Source organism: Hetaerina americana, unplaced genomic scaffold (assembly GCF_022747635.1).
Source record: "Hetaerina americana unplaced genomic scaffold, ioHetAmer1.1.p SCAF_1, whole genome shotgun sequence".
Classification (NCBI taxonomy): Eukaryota; Metazoa; Arthropoda; class Insecta; order Odonata; family Calopterygidae; genus Hetaerina; species Hetaerina americana.
The window spans coordinates 83,165,225-83,187,666 of NW_027286069.1; the positions used below are offsets into that span (position 1 = coordinate 83,165,225).

At 36.8% G+C, this 22,442-nt stretch overlaps 1 long non-coding RNA gene across 1 annotated transcript in view; it reads left to right on the top strand.

The window, feature by feature from the left end:
- The first annotated feature begins 1,771 nt into the window (after window positions 1-1,771).
- Window positions 1,772-22,442, top strand: part of LOC139686343 (uncharacterized) — a 171,229-nt gene continuing 150,558 nt past the window's right edge. The window contains exon 1 of the long non-coding RNA XR_011700367.1: window positions 1,772-3,138. This is a non-coding gene — a long non-coding RNA (uncharacterized lncRNA). The remainder of the gene's footprint in view (window positions 3,139-22,442) is intronic.

The following is a 22,442-nucleotide window of genomic DNA, read 5'->3' on the forward strand; positions in this document are numbered from 1 at the left end:
AAGGGAGTGAGATAGGAAGGAACTAGTTATAATGGATGACGCAGAAAAGATCGATGGAGTTGTTTCCTGAGGAACAAATAGCGTCGTCGAGCATTTTGCTTTATTAAAACCGAAGTTATCAACTCAAAGGGGGAAAGAGCCTTCTCCATTCCTTTTATCAAGAGCTGGAGCAATTATCCCTCAGACCAATATTCCTTCACCGGCATAAGGAAGATGGGGAGGGGTGGGAGTAGAGGAGAGAGAGGGATGCAGAGAGTGAGAGAGACAGAGAGAGAGAGACGAGAAGAATGAATTCCAGAGAATATCAAGAAGAGGAGACGGAGAGGCAGTCAGGGAGAGAATCGTGGAATTTGCCCCAGTTTTCAGAGTGTCTTGAGGGAGAACTCGGGAGGCGCTATGAGAGTGACAACCCGCAAGAACCTCTTCTTCCTTTTCTAAAAGGATTCGATGCATCGATGCCATGTTGATGCTTATCCGACGGTTCTTCTCGTCCGACTGGACTCCCTTTTTTCGTTCCTCTCTGACCTTAAGATACAAATCACGACAACTTTTCTTTCGAAACCTTTGACGCCCTTTACATTATTATCTCAGTTTTCCACCCAAAGTTCTTGTAAACAGTGGTGAACCTTTTTGGCGAATGGCATAATGATTTCTGGGTCGCCAATAGCCATCAAATTTCAAATATAGCGCAAAATTTCTAATTTTTATATGTTTTTAGTATTGTTTGTTCTACGAATAGCCACGATTAATAATTTATGTCCAGCCAATGGTTTCCCAATATTTCAAGAAAAATCTAATCTAAAGGAAAATGTACCAATTAGTGGAAATACAATTAATTTATAGTGACAAATATTGATTTCCCCATTTGATTTCCTGAAATGATAGATGTGGAAATGTTCTTTCTTACTTCAACTGGACTCAAGATTGACGGAGAATTTAAAATAAATCAATCAAGTAACACAATATTTGGTAAACTAGATTGAATTATTTTTGTGCATCAAAATAATAGGGCTGCGACCAATAATAACGCATTTCGGGCATCACGTTCTCAAATGTTTCTTCTTTCAGCAAAGATTATGAGGTTTACCTTTAGAATTGCATGGAGTAAAGATTTTAAACAATATAATTTCTAACACAACTCGAATACAATCCGTGCTATAGGTATTTTTATCAACATTTTTCATTCCTGTGAATTTTTTCAAAAGTCTCCTGCGCTGCCTGATATAACGTTCATCACATATTATTACATGAATCATTTCAGAGAGTGATTGCATAAGATTGTCACAGGTGAAACCAAAAGAGGGATGAGCAATGCTGCTGTTTGCAAAATTTCCATTATTCCCCTTAAAAACCGATCGAGAATTTAACATATCAATCTTGCCCTGTATAGGCCTGAGAGCCCCATCTCGACCCCCTTCCCTCCACTTCCCCTCAGCCTCCCTCCCATATTCCCCTCCCTCATTTTCCCCCTTCTCGCAGCGCTCCGGTGTTTCGACGTCTCCGCCGTGTTCTGTCCGGGAGGAGGGTGTTTTCCCCTTCCTGCCGCCCTGCAGCGACGCGAGGTGGCGGGCGCCCGAACCAGGCATCAACCCAGCCCCCGCTGAATCCCCTTCCCGCCCCCTTCCAAAATCATACCGCGGTGCTTTCGGAGGGAAACGTTAGTCCGACAGTGGGAGTGTAGGCGGCGCTCCGTGCGGTCGTCTTCTTTATAACCTGGACGCTGTTCTTCGGAGCCGTGGCACGACACAGTTGTCGCCGCACCGTACTCGGCCCGCAGGAAGCTCGGAGAGAGGGAGCACCGTAGTGGCGCTTAAGTGCCGTCCCCGCGGCGCCTCTGCAATACTTTCCGTGACGAACACCATCCCCGCGTCTATGAAGGGTTGTATTTCTTCTTCCTCCTTTCCTCTTCCTTGAGCTGGCGACTAAACGCGAAAAAAATTTACGACCTTCTCGCGTGGCCGGAGGAGAGATTTCCTCGTCCCTGGAACTCCACGGGGCGAGGTCATCCCGTGACGGAAAACCGCTACAAGGTTTCCGAAAGTGACGTGGGGTTCAAACTTCGAACTTGGTTCTCGGCACCCTTTTCCCACGCCTGAACCCGTGGGACCAGTTCCGAGGTCGAAAAGTGTTTTGCGAGGTGATCAAGGTATTGTTTGAACCGAGCCGACACGACGTTTACAGGGACGGGGATACGATACTTTTGATCCTCAGTTTGTCCACGTTGGCGAAAAACTGAAAGAAAAAGTGTCCCTATCAGACCCGACTAAATTCATCGGCGACGGGGTGTGATTTTTAAAAGGGACTTTTCTTGTTTTCTCCTTTCCTCGTCTGAGCTCGACAACTGGAGAAGACTGGAGCCTTTCTGAAATCCCCCGTTGTGTGTCAACATCTCCTTTCCCTTCATTCCACGTAAAGTTTAAGACCAGAGGGCGAAGATGACAATGTAAAAATCGCCCGGGAACTGGATGTAGGAGAGGAATAGCAAATTTCGGAAGGAAGGACTTTCACCCCATTCCGCCTTCACCCTTCCGTGGGCGGAAGAAAAAGGGAGACAGAAGGATAGAGAGAGAGAGAGAGGGAGAACTCCCGGCCGTCGTGAAATCGAGGACTTGGGGATTGAAGACCGGCGGAGAGAGAGGGAAGGGAGAGAGGTCGCGGGGCCCAGGCCCTTTGCCCCCCGGTCGACCGATTTCCACGCGTCGGCTCCACTCCGTCTCCTGCCTCGAGGCCCCATCGCTTATTCATTCACGCACGCGAGGTTCCGTTCGTTCTCTCTCCTTCCCTCCGTTTTCTTACCATTTCTCCGTTCTCATTTTTCTTCCATTCTACCTACCTACCTGCTTAATGTGCGTCCAACACCAGTAACTCCCATGCGTTTCCTTTTTTCTGCCTTCTTTCTTTCTATCCTTCTTCCTAGTTCTCTCATTTATATTTTGATCTGCCAATTTTAACTTTGTGAAACCGCTTACTTCCTCTTCTTCTCCCTCCTCTCAATTCTTTCCTGTTTCACTTTAGGGCTGAAAGAGTTTCGAGGGAAAAATAAAGGGGAGGATAAGTAGGGGACGAAGTAAGAAGAGGCAAGAGCGGGACGGAAAGGCGTCCGCAACTAGCCGTCAGGAGCCCAAGGAACCCGTAAAAGTGAGTAACAGTTTACCCCATTCTTTCATTGGTATTTCCTTACTCACGCCTTACGTGGGGTCAAAATATTTTGGATAGTCTCTCCATTTAATAATTTTAATTCTAGCTCCTTTAAAGCTTTTGGTTCGTAATTTTTCTTTTTGCTCCTGTGTTGCTTTTGGCTTGGTCTGCCATCCCTGATTCTCTTTCCCAATCGGGATATTTTTATGTGTCACTTGATGTTTACGTTTGAAACTTGGAGTTAGAGTTTTAGCAAGTGGATCAAGAGCTCAGTGTGGTTTCAGGGAGTGCATTTCGTCTCTCTTAAGCCTTGAAGTCATACTTTTTATCTTACCCCGCTCTTTGAAAATCCGAATGTCGTTGTCAAATGAACCTTTGCGCGCGTGACCTTTATGAATTTCTACCCCGGCTTGCCCACTTTTATTTTAGCTTCCCATCACTTCATACAGTTCATCACTACATATGCTTTTCCCATATTTCTCATCCTGGGTACCGTTCGTTAATTTTTGAACTCGCTCGGTATGCAATATCGAAACATCATGGTGCGTCCAAAAGGCCAGAAACGCATTACTTCCATTGAAGGTTAATTGCCAATTAACATTTGTAATTTGTATGCACTTTGTTAATTAATCAAGTTTAGAAGGTATATTGCACCTGAATTTCAATGCGAAGATTTTTAGGCGAATATTTCCCAATTGTGGTGTGATCAAAATGCAAAATTGAGTCCTTAATTTGTTTAAGTTCTCTTGTCATTTTGCCGCCGTCATATAACTTGCTGAGCCATTTTCTCATATTTTTTAGACACGAAGAAACAAGCAGATGGACTTGAAAGGTCTTCCCCACTCATAGAGCATGCTTAGGGTTATGTATTTTCATTTTTTTCCGTTTACTTACTTGGATGATTAGATGTGTTTCCGATATTTGATTTAAATTTGTAATACTTTTTGGACCTCTGTGGCCTGTAAACTGATTGGTTACCATTGGAATCATACTTTTATATGGTTATCCATAGCTTGCTGAGAAGATAATTGAATATATTTCGATGGTAGTGTTATCAGGGAATATTTAATTATGGATGCAGAACAAAATTTCTTTTCACACCCTTTATAAGAACAAAAAATAAAAATGTTTGACTAGTTGTTACGCATTATTCTATTAACTGAACAACAATACAATTAAATAAATAAATATTGCCGCCCGATATGAGTCTCCAATAATTTGTAATTTTTATAAACTTGCTCTTAGTGCTGAATAAGATGGAAGAAATACTGTATATCATAATTATGCCGTAACAAGAAATCCATATATGTGAAATCTACCTCTTAAATTTTGCTTTAGGTTTTCTCTTAGGAATAGTCCCTTTTTGAGTCTTTCAGTCGTATCTGTTTAAGATATTCCCGCAGTAACAGTGTTATTCATGGAGTCATTTGCGAGTTTTGCATGCTGAGAATACGGTAGAAAGGGAAGTTTATTGCCCCGTAAGAAATTACACCAGTTATCTTAGATTTTTATGAGGCTGAGAATAAAAGGCTAGTCAATAACAATGAATTGTGATTGAGTTGTACTGATTTTGACAGTGGGATAATTTTGACAATGTGCCAATCATTTTTGATACTCTATCATCTTCAAATTAGTTGGCATTAGCTCATAAAAGATTCGATAGGGCGAAAATTAAATTTCAGAATAGGGTTCCGAAAAAATCTATGAAGCGTATTCATTCCAATTTTGGTCTGGGTATCCTTATTAATAACGTTTTCGAAATTAAGTACAATTCTCATAAAAAAACTGTCCCCCGAATTTTTAACATAAGTAGTGATAGAATAAACTAGGACGTGTTAGTGTGGAGGAGAGTGTGACGGCACTGGCATAGTATTTATCATTGCTCTCGGAGAGCGTGTGAACCGCGGCAGACTGCTTCCGTTGCTCGCTCGTTGGCGTGACTGATACCCAGTGCAGACGCAAAATGGAAGGAGAAGCCGCATTTTATAGTACTCGGGCTAGGAACATGGACATTTGTGATTCATAAATTAATTTATCTCTTGGAGCCATCTTAGGCTTAGTCCTCAGCGATTCACGCCTTAAAAACAATGATAACAACGGGGCTTTTTTTAACGCTGCCATGAGATTATATAAATAAAAGAAAAATATGTAGATGTAGTCGTTACAATTCACACGATTGCCAAATTAACTGAAAAAAGACCTTGCTTGTGGTCTTCAACAAAGCATAATTCTTTCTCATTTATTTTATTTGAATTGCTCCATTCCTCTGTACCCTTGGTTAAAAGTTAGGGAGGTCATTTAGCAACCAAACAATTGGGTAGTTTACCATATATGTGGTTAATTTGGTGACTTTGTGTTCTTTTATGTAAATTCATGTATTCAATCATAATATCATGAATTCGTACATTCACTTTACGTCAATATATTTCGTAGAATATCTGTAAGAGACGATTTAATGAAACAGTTATTTATTTTATTTATTTATTAGAGAATTTATATCGTTGTAATTAGGCAATTGTCCTGGTGGCAAGGGTCAAGTCTGGTCAACGGTCATTCTTACAATGCACATAAATATATGCACCAGATGAACAGGTATGAGACAAAATGCTCTTATGTTCAATGAAGCTAAGTTAAGTACCAAATTGAAAAAAGATATCTTAAAAATAATTCCATTTGTTTTTAATTGTTTTATAAGTCTATAAAAATACGTTTATAGCTATTCTGGCTCTCATTAAACTCATTTTGTAAGTGATACACTTTAACGTTTTCGCAATAGGACAAATTTATAGTCACAAACGATGGTAGGTAATTGCAATTTTACTCGAAGGTTAAGTGCTCGAAATATACAGTATAAAATTGCAACTTATTACTGGCGTATACTCTATTGAATTGAGGAAATATAGTAATATTTCCTCAATGGTACTTACTATACAAGGACTTACTATCCTTGTAGTTACTATCAATTGGGTTAGAAACTCTAAAATGTAAATAATTAACAATTGGCAGCTTTTTTGAAAGCGTAATCTCAGAAATATTCCCATGTGAAAATCATGATTGGTCATTAGAAGAAAAAAGTGTGCGGTTGAATATTAAAGGCTGTTTGAAGTAGTGATATGTATGCCATTAAACGATTTTGGATCTATTTACCACTCGTACTGGAAAGTTATCTCTTAAGGATTTTTACTAGATTTTGGATTGGTTCGAACAAATTTCTTGATACATATCATTTTACTCAATTTTCGTTCAAATCAGTCAACCTTTTTATCCATAATCAATAAATTGATAAAATTATAGTTAAATATCAGGCTGAATAAAGCCTCTCTTTTCATTATGCTAGCGTACATTTAAGTATTCTTAACATTATAAAACTTTTTTAATTTATAGTAAAACAAGCGATTCAAATTTATTCTTTGAAATTCTTCTTGAAATTGTAATGGAAGTTATTAATGCCCATACTGGGATTTGGCTAGAGATAACGCTGAAATGTCACTATTCGCCTTCCTCCGTAAGAATTTCAGTGTATTGTAATAAATTACTGGAGTGAAAAGAATATCCTTATAAGAACTCGATTTTGAAGTGGGTATTAAATTTGACGCTACGGGTTTTTTAATGTAATCTATATCAGCGATCCTCTATTAACATAATAGGTAATATATCTAACAATTTATTTAAAGTTCATGTTAGATCACATTTGTGTGCCTGCCTAAAGAAACCAAATATATTTCAAGGTAGAATCTTTAGGGTTCTAGTCATGTCAATTGGGTCTTAATGTTATGGTTGCTGTTTCCCATTTATTATTAAGTTAAACTTGATATTTATACTAAAGTTACAATGAAATGTCATTACTATATCTCAGTATCATCAATACTGTTGTTCAATTTTAAATCATATGAGTCCTTTCATTATATAATTTATGAAATTTTTCTTCCACTTTATTGTAATAGTATTTGTTTCAGTAATCAAATTATAAAAATGACATTCCGGGTCAGCCTTTAAAACCCTATAAATTAAGGGGTGAAAACGTGATATACTTCTATTGGCATGAACTATACTTTTTACCAGGTACTTCCATTCTTTGGTGGGACCAAATACATTATTGATTGAGGGCGAATAATATCAAATTATGGATTTCTGGAAGAGTGGTTACGTATTATTTCAGTAATTACTGTTTTGGTCAAAATTAATGTTTAGGTTTTTACAGAGCATGATGCAATTAGTGTCTAATATTAAATTTTGACATGTCTCCCATGGTTTTGCATCAGGGACAATGAATATTTCATATGATAACCTTTTACCTACAGTATTATCACCTGCGCATCGCTTTTTCCCCATTATACCCCGCGCGTGTTACCCAATGATTCAGCTGTTATGGTGGGGTCACTTACATAACCCTATTAGGTAAATGCATATTTTATTCACGGGAGCCTCAATCGAAAATACCTGAATTTTTCATGTGTATACGAATAAAGGGTTAGAAATATAGGCCTAAGGGGCTTCACTGTTGCAGTCATTGAAAAGATATCTTTCAGAACTTTTTATTTCTTATGCTTTGGCATGAGTAGTGGTTGCCTTCTACACCTAAAGCTTATTGATATATTTGTTTGGAATGCAAAACTGTATCTGGTTAAAAAATAGCTAATTAAAAACAAACATTTTTTTAGTGGTTACAATAGACAATGAATCAATACATATTTTAATGAACCTTAGCTTCTGCCGCATGATATCAGTTTTGCGAGATTCCTTGGGAAATAATTATATACCTAGGAAACTACCAAGCCTGTTACATTAGTACTAAATTTTTGCTTTTCGTATCTCCTCGGAATACGCTTGAATTAATAAAAATAATATCGGTGAAACCAGAAAAATTCGCGGTATATTTAGCTGGAAAGGACACGTGATATATTTTTGATGGTTACTTCACCAATTGATTATATAATATATATATATATTTATATATATATATATATATATATATATACATACACACACATGTATGTATGTGTATATAAGGTCTTACGATGGAGTCAGCTTTCTACCTAGCTCACCTACTAAATTCCTGGCTTGTTGGCCACCAGGCAGCGCCCAGACTTGTATCTTACGACTGACAATAATCACCAGTGACCGAGTGAGTTTTAAGCCTGTTGCACTAGCTTAGTCACTCGTATGTATGGGTGTATGTGTATATGTATATATTTATATATATATATATAAACTATAATATTTGTGTTATATATATTATTTATATATATACATATAAAGGTGTATGAATATAAAGATAATGTAGGAGCACTCACGAGAACAATATAACATTTGTACCGCAAAATATAACACAAAAATAAAATAGATAACACGTAAAAGAACACTCACATTTCGGAAAGTTTAAGCTTTCGGCCTTCTGTGAGGTCTTTTCCGGTCAGACAGTCTGAGGTCTTCTTCAGGTCTAACTATTCACCCGAGGAAGACTTTTCCCAAAAGATACAGCTTCCCTATAATTATCGCTGTAAATCATATTCCGAAAGAAATAATGAAAAAGTACATTTTAACGTGGTTTTAAAAAGTATATTCGTCTATTTAATTGGCATAAGTATCAATTGGCTTTTAAATACATTGATTTTTCGAGTATATTCACGAATGTATAAACTACGCAATGAGATTGCATAAGAACTCAGTTATAGTTCTTCCTACCAAGATTTAGTTAACGTATTTGCAATTTTTGCTTTATATACAAATTTTGTTCAGACGGACATTGACCATTGTTGGATTCAGCTTTAAAGGTTGAAAAAAGCTCCGCTTTTTTAAATTGCTGCCCATGCGTCTTTCTTACATCTATCCTCATACAGGGTTGTACTATCCTCTCTCGTACATATCCCATGTCGGACTAGGATATTATTTTTCAATACTTGCCAACGGCTTAGTTTCATTGGAAATTATTTCTTAGCCCTTGTCTGGTATAAATATAAATCCACTTTATCCAGTGCTGCTCTAATATGACCATTTGATTTCTACCCTGCGTGAAACCATCTCTTACCCATATATTTTCTCATCCGCGCACAGGTTGTTTATGGTATTTTTATTTCTTCGTTGCTTTTAATGCAACTGGAAATATGTTCTCAGGTAACCCGACTGTTTACAGTTTTTAATCGTTAAAACGGTATCCTGTGCTTATAGAACAATTCACTCGAGGCTCATAATGATTTTATTGCCATAGGAAGGCACGCACATATAAATAGATACTGATTGATATCGACGGTATTCCATTATTGTTGGATTAAAATTTACTTCAGCTCAGCAATCCATCCGTGCGTTCGGAAATGAGAACTTCCCGTGTTAATTTTTATTAACACGGGAAGTTAAATAAAAGTTATTAAAATTAATCTTATTAATAATAATTGTTTTTTTCATAATTTACACTTGTGACACTTATAAATGTTAAACACTTGCTAAATGCAAGCATTGCTTGAAATTCATGTGTATATATCATGGGCATCGGAGGTGCAAACATGAGCATGTAATGGATATTGGAATAGGGAGAGGTTAACCAATATCTCTTACTATTTTAACCATCATTGGTATTTTTTACCCATATATTAAGGGATATTGGTGGGAAATTTGATGGAAAGCGGGTGGTGGGGGTTGCCGAGGTATCTTGTTTTCCCCCACCTGACGTCACCTTCCCATCTCTCCGACCCCATTTTCAAATTCTCCTCTCCATTCTCCCCAACCCCGCCCTTCCTTTCTCTCGCTCAGAAACTTTCGCCTCGTCAGCCGCTTACATGAATAAAGCGCTCGTATTGAGGATGGGAGTGCGACCGAGGGCAAAGGGTGTCAGGGGCATCGAAGAGAATCGGGTAGGCGGTGCCGGGAGAGAGGTAGGGGGGGGGGCTGGGCTCAAGGGACGAGAAGGGGAGCCCCGGGGGGATGAGGGCTCGCGTGTGGGTTTGTGTGTGTGTAGAGCATAATAGAAGTGAGGAGAGCGGCAAAGGGTTAAGAGTGGGAGGGGTAGGAACGCCAAAAAACCGCTACACATTCTCTGCTTACATGTGTGTGCTCCCTGCACATGCACGCAAAGAGTAACTTGTGTCCCTTCAGAATTCTCTTCCCGTCATCATGTATCCATTTATCGCTCGTTTAATCTTATTCTGTTCATTCGTCCCTCCCTCCCCTTCCTTTCGGCCGTCAGCGTATCTGTTTTTCTCTCTCCCATTTCCACATTTATTCGTCTCTTAATGTCAAACTTCACCACAGTGCCCCTATGTGCTCGCTCTCTGATTCATCATCCCTGTATGTCCATCTGCCTCTTCCGTCCTCTTTTCATCGTCCCCCGGCTTTGCTTCTCGCATCTTTTTAGCAAACGGTTATCGGATAAAGAAACTTTTGAGATGCCACTATTTTTTACTCCACGTTCTTTTGTGAATATTTCATTCATCTTGTCTGATTATATCCAGGTGAGGATACCAAAGATGGGATCTCCCGAAAAATGGGATAAGTTCATCCAAGGTGCTTTCCTTTTATGCTCTTCACTTCGTAGAACCCTAGTTGCCCAACTGATCATTCCTACAATCTCTAATGCCTTTGTGTGCTCTTTTGTTTAGTCTTGGAAACGAAGCTTAAATGGGAGAGAGGATTGAGGAGGCGTTCACTAAAGCTGCTTTTATTCTTTAAGCGTTTAGATTGTGTTTAATGGATGAATTCAGTCTGAAGGCTGCTGTGATAAGTGAGCTCGTGTGGAACTAAATCCTACGGCATGCGCAATCCACGTACTGCGTGTAAACATTCGGTTCATTACTCTATTTCACCTGTAGATTACCAATAAGTTACGTTATGTAGTGAGCCACAGAATCTGGGCATACCAGTGCGTGTTGCGATGCCTCACCCAGACTCGAACTATTAACTTACCTGCCCCTTAAATTGGGTTAGGTTATATGTAAAATTGGGGAAGTTATTTCGATACGAATCTAGATTAGGTGATGGAATAATGAATGACATAGGTACTGTTAGCCGTGGGCTCAGTTTACATATAATTACCTGTTAAATACTTCAAAGATATTTGGCTCAGAATCTCATTCTAGGCATCGAAGTTTTAAGGATGACGGTTAGATCTTTTAAATTAGTTTGCAATGGAATGAAGTATCCATAAAATAAATAGAGATCTGAATTAGGAGTAAGAAATAAAATGAGTGAAATTTTTTTAAACTACGGATACTGGAAACGAAGAGAATTCAAAATTGTCGAGTTTCATTTGTTAAATTAGTGAGACTAACTAGACCCGTCAAAACAATTGGTTTTCTCATCCCCAGCTAATCATTCCAACGTGGCTAGAAGATTGCAGTTATAGATTTATAAATATAGTGACTGTTATAAGAAAATACCATGTATACATTTTACTCGTTATAAATTGAGATTGGCCTACCTGAAAGCAGAGTTATAAAGATGTAGAAGTTCACACTTATCCTGAGGGGTATTTTTTATTTAGAAGTAAAAAGGCTGTAGGAAAGAAACCAAAGATGAATAATTAATCTGCACTGAAAATTTATTATTTGTTAATAACTGCCCTACGTATAGTTCCTTGGTGTTTCTTATTTGGAAACTTTCATACCTTTTCACTGGAGTTTTTCTGTGATGTGGCTCTAATCCACGCCATCGTAATCTTTCCTTACGTCTAATATTTGTAGTTTTATTTTTCTTCTTTTAATTATTATATTTGAGAGTTTTTTCACAGTTTATTACCATGCATTTAAATTTAAATTCAACTATTTTCAATGCCATACGTTTATGAGTATATCGAAGTTGTGAAACGATTCTTAAATTTCAACATCAACTTAATTTTGAATTATAAACCTACCGTCTCTGACTTCCAGTTGCTAGGAGCGGTTTATAACATCAAAGATTAATTGAGCTCGCTACTAATTTACTAGTTAGGTCATAGTATCGGTAGTTCAGGTAAAAATCTTTTCTTTACCTTATTTTAGGCGATATTCGTTAATATTCCTTCATTCCGTTCCATCCTTTTCGTTTTCGTTTCATTCCTTCAAGTCGTTTTTATGAGTAACACAAGCACATATTATGTAAGGCAATACCCTCTCCTTTTTGGTCTTTTTTTATTTCATATTAGTCTGCGCATATCATTTTTTTGTGACTTGGTAAGGAGATATGTAAGATGTGACATCATGATTTATGTATTAACCAAGTCAATCGCTGTATGTGCAGGCAGGTCTTCCTCTCCCGTTCGCGTCCTTCTCCCTTCCCTCGTTCTCGCGTCACGTTCCGTGACAATTTTGCACGCATTGCCTCCCTTTCCGTTCTCTTCTAACAACCCCGCACTATCTGATTTTCCCGATTCCAATTTACCCCTTTCCTGCCATCACCCCCGGCTCTTCCCTCTAGCCCCCTTCCACTCCACGTTCTCCCAAATGGCGGGGAGGTATTCCTCTGCCCCTTCTCCTCTTCACCACTTAGGGTGCTCCCTTTCCCCTTCCTTCCGCCCTCCTCCTCCCACAGCATCAGCACCCCGCCCCACCCTCTTTTGTTCCTCCCCCTTCTCCCATCAACTTTCATCTCCCTCCCTCCACCACCTATCCGCCGCGCCTGAGGCCCAATTACGGGAGTCAAAGCTCTAATGGGACGCCCTACTCACTTTGGATATATTCGCATGAAAAGGGCGAAAAATAAATTTGTGCAAGAGGGTGAGATGGGGGGGGGGTAGGGATGGAGTATTGGTGTGGGAGAGGATGAGGAGTGGAGGGGGGAGAGAGTGAAGAGGAGAGGGTAGCACTGGAGGAGTGTGCGTGGAATAGGGAGCTGGAGAAGCCTATAGGAAAGAGAGGGAGAGAAAAAGGTAAAAAACTCGCAAACGAAGGAGATGATAAGTGTGTGTGTGTATGTGAGAGGGTGATATATGTCGTATTTTTACAAAATAGTGCGCAGCACTTTTTTTCCCCACAATCGCCAGAGAATTGAAGGTGCGTGTTATGCACCGTAAAACACCCAAACCATCCTTTTTCCTCCCATCCGTGGAGGAATCATTCAGTTTTGTATGTATGTACAGCAATTCATCATAACATAAAACAATCTCAAAATGCAGTATGTTAAATACATTTGTGCCATTTATTTTGTCATGGAAAACATTTCTCGAAGCGCCTTTCAGTTATAAATTTGAAATTGACAAGAACTGAAATCACTAAGTTTTTAAATTAAAAGTTACGTTAGGGCAATTAACTTAGTTAATTATTATTAGAATTATAATATAGACTACTTGCAGTATCAGTTAGTCGTTTGATTATCAAAGTCATATTTGGAAAAGAGTGTCATTCGGGTTAGTACGCTCTTAATTAAATCAGTCAATTCGAGGATATTAAATTCACGAAATCCAATTCGTTGCGCTCTGGTTTTGGCTATGCAAGGGCATGCATATATGTGTCCCCCACACTACTGCTACCAATTGTTTGATGCAGCGTCGTTTCAGTCGGAAAAAGTGTAGCCGACCTTATTTGGAAACGAATTTTTTGTTAGTCAACGTTTTACGAGCTCAAATTAAATTTTATGCATACTCACATTATATTGCTGTTGCGCATACTATGTGATTGGAACTTAGAAATGAAGGTCGAATGAGGATATAGCCTAAATCATTCTAGAAATAAATGAAATTTGGTCGAAAGATGAAGTACGGTAGAAACATTTTATCGACAAGTTGTTCGGACGTACTGGGCTGCAGGTGGATCGAAAGGCTGCGGGAATCGAGGCAGGATGGCGGGTAGAAAGAAAGAATTTGCGTTGTATTTGCTGAAGTGAGAGAGAGAGAAAGATAGATAAGGGTCTGTGAGAGAAAGGAGGACGAAAGTGCTCTGAGCGAGACGGCATAGGGCAGCTGTTGTTTTCGAAATGGGCATTCGTCATGTAGGAATCTGCATATTCGCAGACCGCTGCTTTCGGGCGTCAGGGTGAAGTTGGTTTCGGAGTGGCTGGATGGGGAGAATATTGAGAGGAGAGGTCGGATGTGGTTGTGGGTAGGGAGTTGGGAAGAAGATAGGGCGAGAGAAGGGGTGTACGCTAGGGGGTGGGGGGGAGAGAGAGATTTTTTAACTCTCACCCGCTCTCACACGAGAATCAACAATCAACGGCGTTGGGCGTGCGTGCGTTAACGGACTCGAATACCTCTCTCTGCATAGCGATGGCGGTCAAACGTTGCGTTTTGATCGATTGTATTTTTTTTGGTCCCGCCTTTATGAATTTTTCTTCACATTTTTTATTATCCTCGAAAAAAATGCGCACTTGAATATTAACCAACCAGATTCGTCATTCGATTTTTTTCCCGTAGGACATTTCGTTCTGGGCCTGAATTTTCATCCTGAGCGGAGAGGAAACTGTGGTTATCCGTGGATTTGATTTTGCTTCCACCGCATTCTCTTTCCCTGCCATGATTTTCTTAGGTTCACCCGAGGAAGATGTCTTTTGCTGAACCCAGCTGTTCACCACTTTTTACATTCTTACTATTGATCTTTCACATTTCTTTCCAAGCTCGCACTTCCTCAGATACACGGCGAATTTCTAGAAATGTTTTTGTCACAACTAAATCTTCATTTTTAATTTTTTGTATATAACATTCCCATATTGAGTTTATGTTTCAAAACTATTGTATGCACTAGCAATGCCTCTCAGTCACCAATATGTCGTAGCATATGTAAGATAAAATAAGTAACATAAGGTTTAATTCTTTTAAAATTAATGCAATATTTTATGTTAAGTATCGTCGAACTTAGGTAGGATTATATTTATATGAACTTATCTGAAAACTTGATTTGTACCTACTTGATAGCTATTTCATTCATTACGTGTCGATGATAAATCGAGAGCGGCAATCACTCAGAAATCAGGATAAAATAAGTTTAAATTATATATATTAGGAGAAAATAATCTTAGGAAAAATAATATCTTTGCTTTCTACAAAATAAACTTTATTCGTCGACTAGTTTCGTTACACTGTAACATCATCAGGAATAGTGAAATAAACTTAGGAAAAATAATATCTTTGCTTTCTACAAAATAAACTTTATTCGTCGACTAGTTTCGTTACACTGTAACATCATCAGGACTAGTGATCAGCACTAGTCCTGATGATGTTACAGTGTAACAAAACTAGTCGACGAATAAAGTTTATTTTGTAGAAAGCAAAGATATTATTTTTCCTAAGTTAAAAATGGAATTCTACAAAGTTAAGGCCTCAACCATTCAGTTCATCTAGTGAAATAATCTATTGAATTAGAATAATTTCCGGAAAAAATAGTCAAAAATGACTTTGCTTATAGTTGTATAAATTGAGTTGATAATTACACGTCAAACCTTCAATACGAAAGTACTTAAAATATTAAGCGCTATAGTTATTCATCTTTGGATAGTGAAAAAATTATGTATGAATGCCCGTGGATTACGTTTTGATGTTAACATTGCGACACTCATTAAAAAAACGTACTATAATAGGTATTAGTTTAATCAGTTAATTTCTCTTAACATCTTACAATTTATTTAAAAGATTTTGATAGAAGATTAAAAAATCTTCGAGCATTATTCATTGCCTAAGCGAGAGGGAAGGCCTACTTATACTGGTAAATTATGTTTATCCTTACTTCAAATTAGGGTCAAAGTCATCTCACCAACAGAGGGAGTAGGATTGTAGTTGTTAAAAATGTCTTTGACGCATTACGACCATGGCAAAATGATTGAATTGTGTTTATAGACCAATCGAGTAGTGCGTAACTGAAGGTATTTTCTCTGACAATCTTTCCCGTAGGAATGTTGGTTGAGAAAAATCATTATTTATGCCTGGAAAAGATTATTTCCAAATGTGGGACGCACAATTCCAATTTATAATTTCAAATTTCGAGCAATCTCGAAATGAAATTCAATTCTCTGGAAAATCTATTAACGTGGAAATGGTCTAATTCGACAAAAATGTTTGATGATGATTTAAGCCAATGAAATTTCAAAAATTGCGAAAAATTTTGAAAATCGGGTAAATTCTGTCAATTATGGAAGATCATTATTGCCAGTGGGGTGATTTGAGTGAAGTATTCATTAATTCTGTAAAAAATATAAAAAATATAATATGCATTCTTAATGTGCTAGTGTAAATATTTTTCCATGGAGTAATTTTTCAATGGTCTTCATTAGATTGAAATCATTCTAACTCAAGTTATTTTGCTCTTTTGATTTAATGCATTCAAAAAAATTGAATTATAAGTGATCTCAGGAATGCTTCTCAATGCCTTAAGATGGGTAGTATTATTTTATTCAAAGGCATTTTTATTATGAATAATATATGTATGTATATTCTAATTACTTTATGATAACATTATTAATTTAAAACCTTGCCAAACTCTATTCCATTGTTATTTACATTGATTATAAAAGCATGTCAATATTTGTTTTAATGAGTAATTATAGCCAAATTAAAGGTAGACATAGAGCATTTATGAGAGGGTTTCTCAGTCATACCATATTTTATTTTGTAAAAACGTTGCTAACTGAGTTGAGAAAAAATCCCCATGAATTTCCACCCTGAGAGAAGTTATGATTGGGGACGTTACTTTATATTAGTAACGTCTTAAGTTCTAACACTACCTAGTACAAGTTATGGTGAAATAACTGATAATGTTACCTGAAGTGAAATGAAAAAAATACATTGGTTAAAAGTAATGCTTTACTTTCCACTAGCATAATTGAAATGTTAAAAGAATCCCCTTATTGGCTTTAAATTTATTGGTATTGATTATGCAAAATGCACAGGAAAATCCTCCTTCTAACACTAAATACACAAGCGCACGAGGGCTCTTTTAGGCCTGCACCCAAGTTTCACTGAAGCATGGCAAATTATCTCTGATTTGGATTTTATGAAAATATAAAAATATATTCTGAATGAATATTATATTTAAAATCAGTAAAAACGTTTTAAGGATTTAAAATGTCCAGGGATTGTCAAATTACTTTGAAAATATATTTTGGATACACAATACTGCCTATTTTATTTGTACGAAATATAAAATAAGTCACAACTGTACTAAAAGATACTGAATAGTATATGTTAAATAACATTGAAAATAAAAAGTTCATTCGAAAAAATTGAATAGACAAATTACGAGGTACGTTCGAGTACTACTGCTTCCTAATTTTTTCTAACAGTACTTATATACTCAAAGTACTTACACGAAAACATAGTAACTTCTTTTACTCTTCCAAATAATATACCTGTAGGCGTGTACATTTTGCACAACGTCAACGCCATGAAATTGCGACCGCCGAGAACCCTTATGAAGTGTCTCTTTTGCTAACTGAAAAATTGCTGTTGAAGAGCACCGACTGGTCCGACATTCCTTGAAATGTCGCAGCAAAATAACGCGCATTTTTTACTTCCACAGTACGGTCACAGTGTGTTCCTCTCAATTGATGATAAATTTTGATGGGTTTCAAACCACGCAAGTGGAGAAAGGCTGCATGACTGCACGCTGTTATTCTATACCACGACACTTATAAAATATTGAAAACGCTTCTCACTAAAGCAGCTGCTATACGAATATCGTGAATTGTATGACCCAGCTATCTCTGTTTTATATTTATGAAGGGTCCACGTATTTTCAAATAAATAGCATATTTTCTTCAACTCTCAGTTCCGAGAAATAATTGAAGATCTCAAAATATAAAAGAATATTGCACGAGGCTTGATATAAAAATGTTTTGGACTTATTTTTAATAAATTTGTTGAAACATTTAACAGATTACTCAATGCTGTTTCCTTCAAAGTAAGAATCTCTTCGTGGCAAGCTATAAATATTGCCCGCCTCCGTTTTCACTCCTAGAAGCATTCGAAAGATATTTCTTCTGAAATACTGATTAGCTCTATTAGCGATTGTTTTCCTCAATCCTATTAAACATTTCCTTCTTCGGATGTCGGACGGACAACAGGGGCGTGTCATTGGTGAGTAGGATGCCTGATTATGACCATCATGCTGTTTTAGGACAAAATTCGCGAATGAGCATGAGCGGACAGCCGAATGAACAGACGCGTTGTCGTGATGCATCACCCACTAGATTTTTGTCACAGTTCAGGTTTTTCCTTCTCACAGCTTCGTTTAATTTCTTAGGATTTCCAGACATGAAAAATGATTTATTTTTATACCTCATAGAAGAAATTTGTTGCAGGCAGCAACCTTCCAGTTGAAGAAAACAGTAAACATGATAATCTTCTTGACCGATTTCGATGATATTCTTGAACGAGGGCGGTCTTCAGACGCTGTCCCATCTTTCTATCTCTCGCATCTCTCATAACCTCGTGACTGACTCAAAAATTCAACTTCAAAAGCTTCCCGTAACGCTGGACGAATTTTTGTGAACTTATTCCAACTTCACACAAGAGCTCATCTATGTTCTTTTGAATCATTTCTCTTTCTTATTGAAGGCAGAAAACAGTCGTAGGTTTTCAAATAATTTCATTAGCAAGATTTATCAAAGTTGGGCATTCTTACAAAGGATTGAGGTAAACATTAGTACCAAATGCACCGAAATCCAACCGTTAAAGCCGCGTACTTTAAAAACCATGGAACCTATTCATCGGACCTCTTATATGTAAAATTTGTGTTCAGTTTTTTATTTGTATTGTATGTGTCGTACAGCCTCCATTGCTTTAAGTTTCATTTGCAATTGAAAATATATGGAAGTATATGCCCATAAAATAAATGGTGTTCCTAAAAACGGTTGAGTAACATGACTAATGACTTAGGTACCTGAGTATACTCTTCATAATAATCTAACTCTATATCTTTAATTTTCTAAGTTCCTTTTATTACTTCTTGATTCCAAGTGTTTCATATTTCCGCGTATTTTTCAAAAAAATCAGCCTTCTCACCATCTTAAAATCTGACATAGATTCGTACTGTGAATTCAATCGAGGAAGAAAGGGATAAGATAAATAATGAGCCAATGTGGAGCAATTTTTCTCTGCGGATTTTGATCCATAAATAATGAGCCAATGTGGAGCAACAGGATTTCTCTCCAGATTTCGATCTACCAAATGCATTCGGTAAATTATTGAATTTTGCTAAAGAAGGGTGGATGTATCCTTTACATAAATGAAGAATTTGCAAAACTATGATTGACTTCACCAGAAGGAATCAAACTCAAGCTGTAAGATCAGCAACCTATTTGATGAGGAAGGATTATCACTATCATAAATCCGCAGTTGCGATAGCTTGATCACGGATATATATATATATATATATATATATATATATATATATACATACATACATACATATATATATGTATATATATGTATGTATATATATGTATATATATGTATGTATATATATGTATATATATACATATAAATATAAATATATATATATATATACATGTATATATATGTATTATATGTATATATACATATATATATATATATATATATACATATAAATATATATATATATATATATATATATATACATATAAATATATATATATACATATAAATATAAATATATATACATATAAATATAAATATATATACATATAAATATAAATATATATATATATATATATATATATATATACATAAAAATTCAACATCATTTAACAAATAGCTCATCTTGTTCATCGGAATGGGTATCTGTTCTCAGCAATCTGCAAAAAGAAATTTGTATTCATATTATTTAATCAAGACGTAACTTACAGGTGTAATTATATAATGTTCTTCTTTTATTATTAATTTACTTTTAATAGAACTGTTTTTAAAAATTTGCTTAAGTTAACTTGATTACAAAAATTATGTAATCGTGCTTCATCTCACCTGTGGCTCTTGGGAGTTAACTTCTTCTCACCATCTTTTTCAAATTCGCCCACTGTACTAGGATGGAATCAAAAACAATACGATAAAATGTCACTACTGTATTTACGGTATCAATAACGGTCCATTACCCTAAAGGCTAAGTCTGCTTAACTGTACAATTTTTTTGGGCTAAAAATGTTTGCTAATTATGCATAAATGAATGTACCATTACAATTACTATTTATACAGTAATTATTCAATTATGCTAACTAATTAATTTATTTATTATGCACCCAATACAACAGTTAAATGTATGGTAGCTAGTGCTATAATGTTATAATGATTGAGGTTGATATTCTATTACAGTAAAACAGAATAACTTAATATCTTAATTCAAAACAATAATCCCAATCAAACATTATAAAATGATGTAACCTATCTTCACTAATTATTGCCGCACTAGGAAGCCGCATGAAATCTGAAAAATACTACCATTTACCAAATTTTTAAGCACTTCAGTACGTATAACTATGATAAAAATACCAAATAATAATTCAATTAATTTATAAACTTGGGGAAAATAATTCAACCAACACATATTTACGATTAAAATATAAATTTACCGAAAATACGTATTATAATTACATGCAATTTAGATGCTGCCAAATGCTGTGAATGACAAAGGACATAGGTGACGTTCTTTTTCTTTAAATTAGCACTGATTTCTGCTTGTGCAAATTTTGGACAGTAAAAATGGATAGATGCCATGAAATTTGTTGAGAACTTAATTGTACGAAAAAATTCCTTTCTTGGATTATGATAGCATCTTATGCAGTGTGTATCATGGAATAGTAACTATCAATGATTCAGTGATCAAACACTCTTGCGTTATCCTTTGATATTAATTAAAAGCAATGTATTTTATGATGAGGCTGAATATCAAACCTCAATCTCAAAACTTTGAATGCTAATATAAAACTTGAGGGATGCTGGAAGAAATATGTGTAGCGATAATTTTTTCCATTCGGTAAAGTTGGAAATAGCCTTTATTGATTTAAGCATAAGATACCGAGCATGTGTTTAGTAGTAAAGTTAATTGATTGAAAATTTATTCACTGTTATTTTCTGTAAGTCGTTCCCGAAGCATAAAGAACAAAATAAAAGTATTTTGTTCCGTTTTAATTGTGAGTTGATTAAGTTTTTAACTACGTTCACGAGTTGATATGGGAATTGAATTGAAAAGGTACACTGAATTGCAGAATTGACCGGATTAGAACTTGGTGAAAGGTGTGGGAATTATTCCAAATGTCACATATGTTTGCAAATTGTACAAATTAAACGTTTAATTAGCTTTTCTTTCCGAAGATACTCTGTAGTTTCGAGGCAATGGTGGAGTTCACAGTCATCGAATGCAGCACACATTATGCAGAAGCGAATAGAAATTACTCCAATGGATAAGCCATTGCCAAAACCCGTCGACTGTTCGGTGGAGTTGAGTTAATCTCGTATGGGAAGTGAGATTAATCACAGTTTTGGACCGCACTTCCGCTTACCCCCTCAGACCTCCCCACCCTCAGCGTTTAACGCCTGTTTGGACTGAATTTTCGAAGGGAATACAGCGAGTAGCAATCGAGGCGGCAGCGATCAAACGATGACAGTCGCCAACGGGTGGAGGTGACCGCACACAGCCTCGCTCGCTTACTGCATTCCACTCGTCCGCCATAAGTAACGTCTCTCGATACTTTTGCCAGGAAAATACTCGTGGCTCCACTCAGCATTCCATTAAAACTATGACCTAATTAAAGCACAGTCCAATGGGCGCTTGTTGGATGGCATCGTTTCCATTTATCCCACTTACGAGTTCTTGTTCCTCCCTCCACCAATTGCCGTTCACGCATAAATACATCGTGGATATTGGTCCCCTTTTTAAAATATGCAAATGCAATTTTAAGGCGGTACCCTCGCTTCACCCATTTATTCCTCCCGCTCTCTCTTCTCCTCCCTCTCTCTCTCTTTGTCACAAACTATCCCTGCATGCCTCTGCTCCAGATTAATTCAAATTTTGACGCGTCTGAACAAAAATGTTTTATTCTCTACTCCCTCGCTCGGTCTGATCCAGTGATGAGTGGAGGCTAAAAACAAACAATCAGTCCCCACTTCATTTTGCGAGGAATTTGCGCATTCAGTGCGTTATCTGCGTTTACATCTACGTGCTAAGCGGCTATAAAATAAATATCCTTGAGAATGATTTCGGCAGAAAACTTTTAGCGGTATTTTTGTAAAATCTGTACAGGTAATATTCCACGCATAAGTAATATTCCACGAAGCAAACTCTATATTAAACCATTGAGTACCTCTTTGTGTTTGCAAATCGCATTCAGATATGGAAAAAAATTCTGTATAGATTGATGAGACAATTTTGAAACCTGGAGGATACAGATGTTCACTATGTTCGTTGGTGTTTTGACAAAGAGATTTATATTTTCGAAATGAT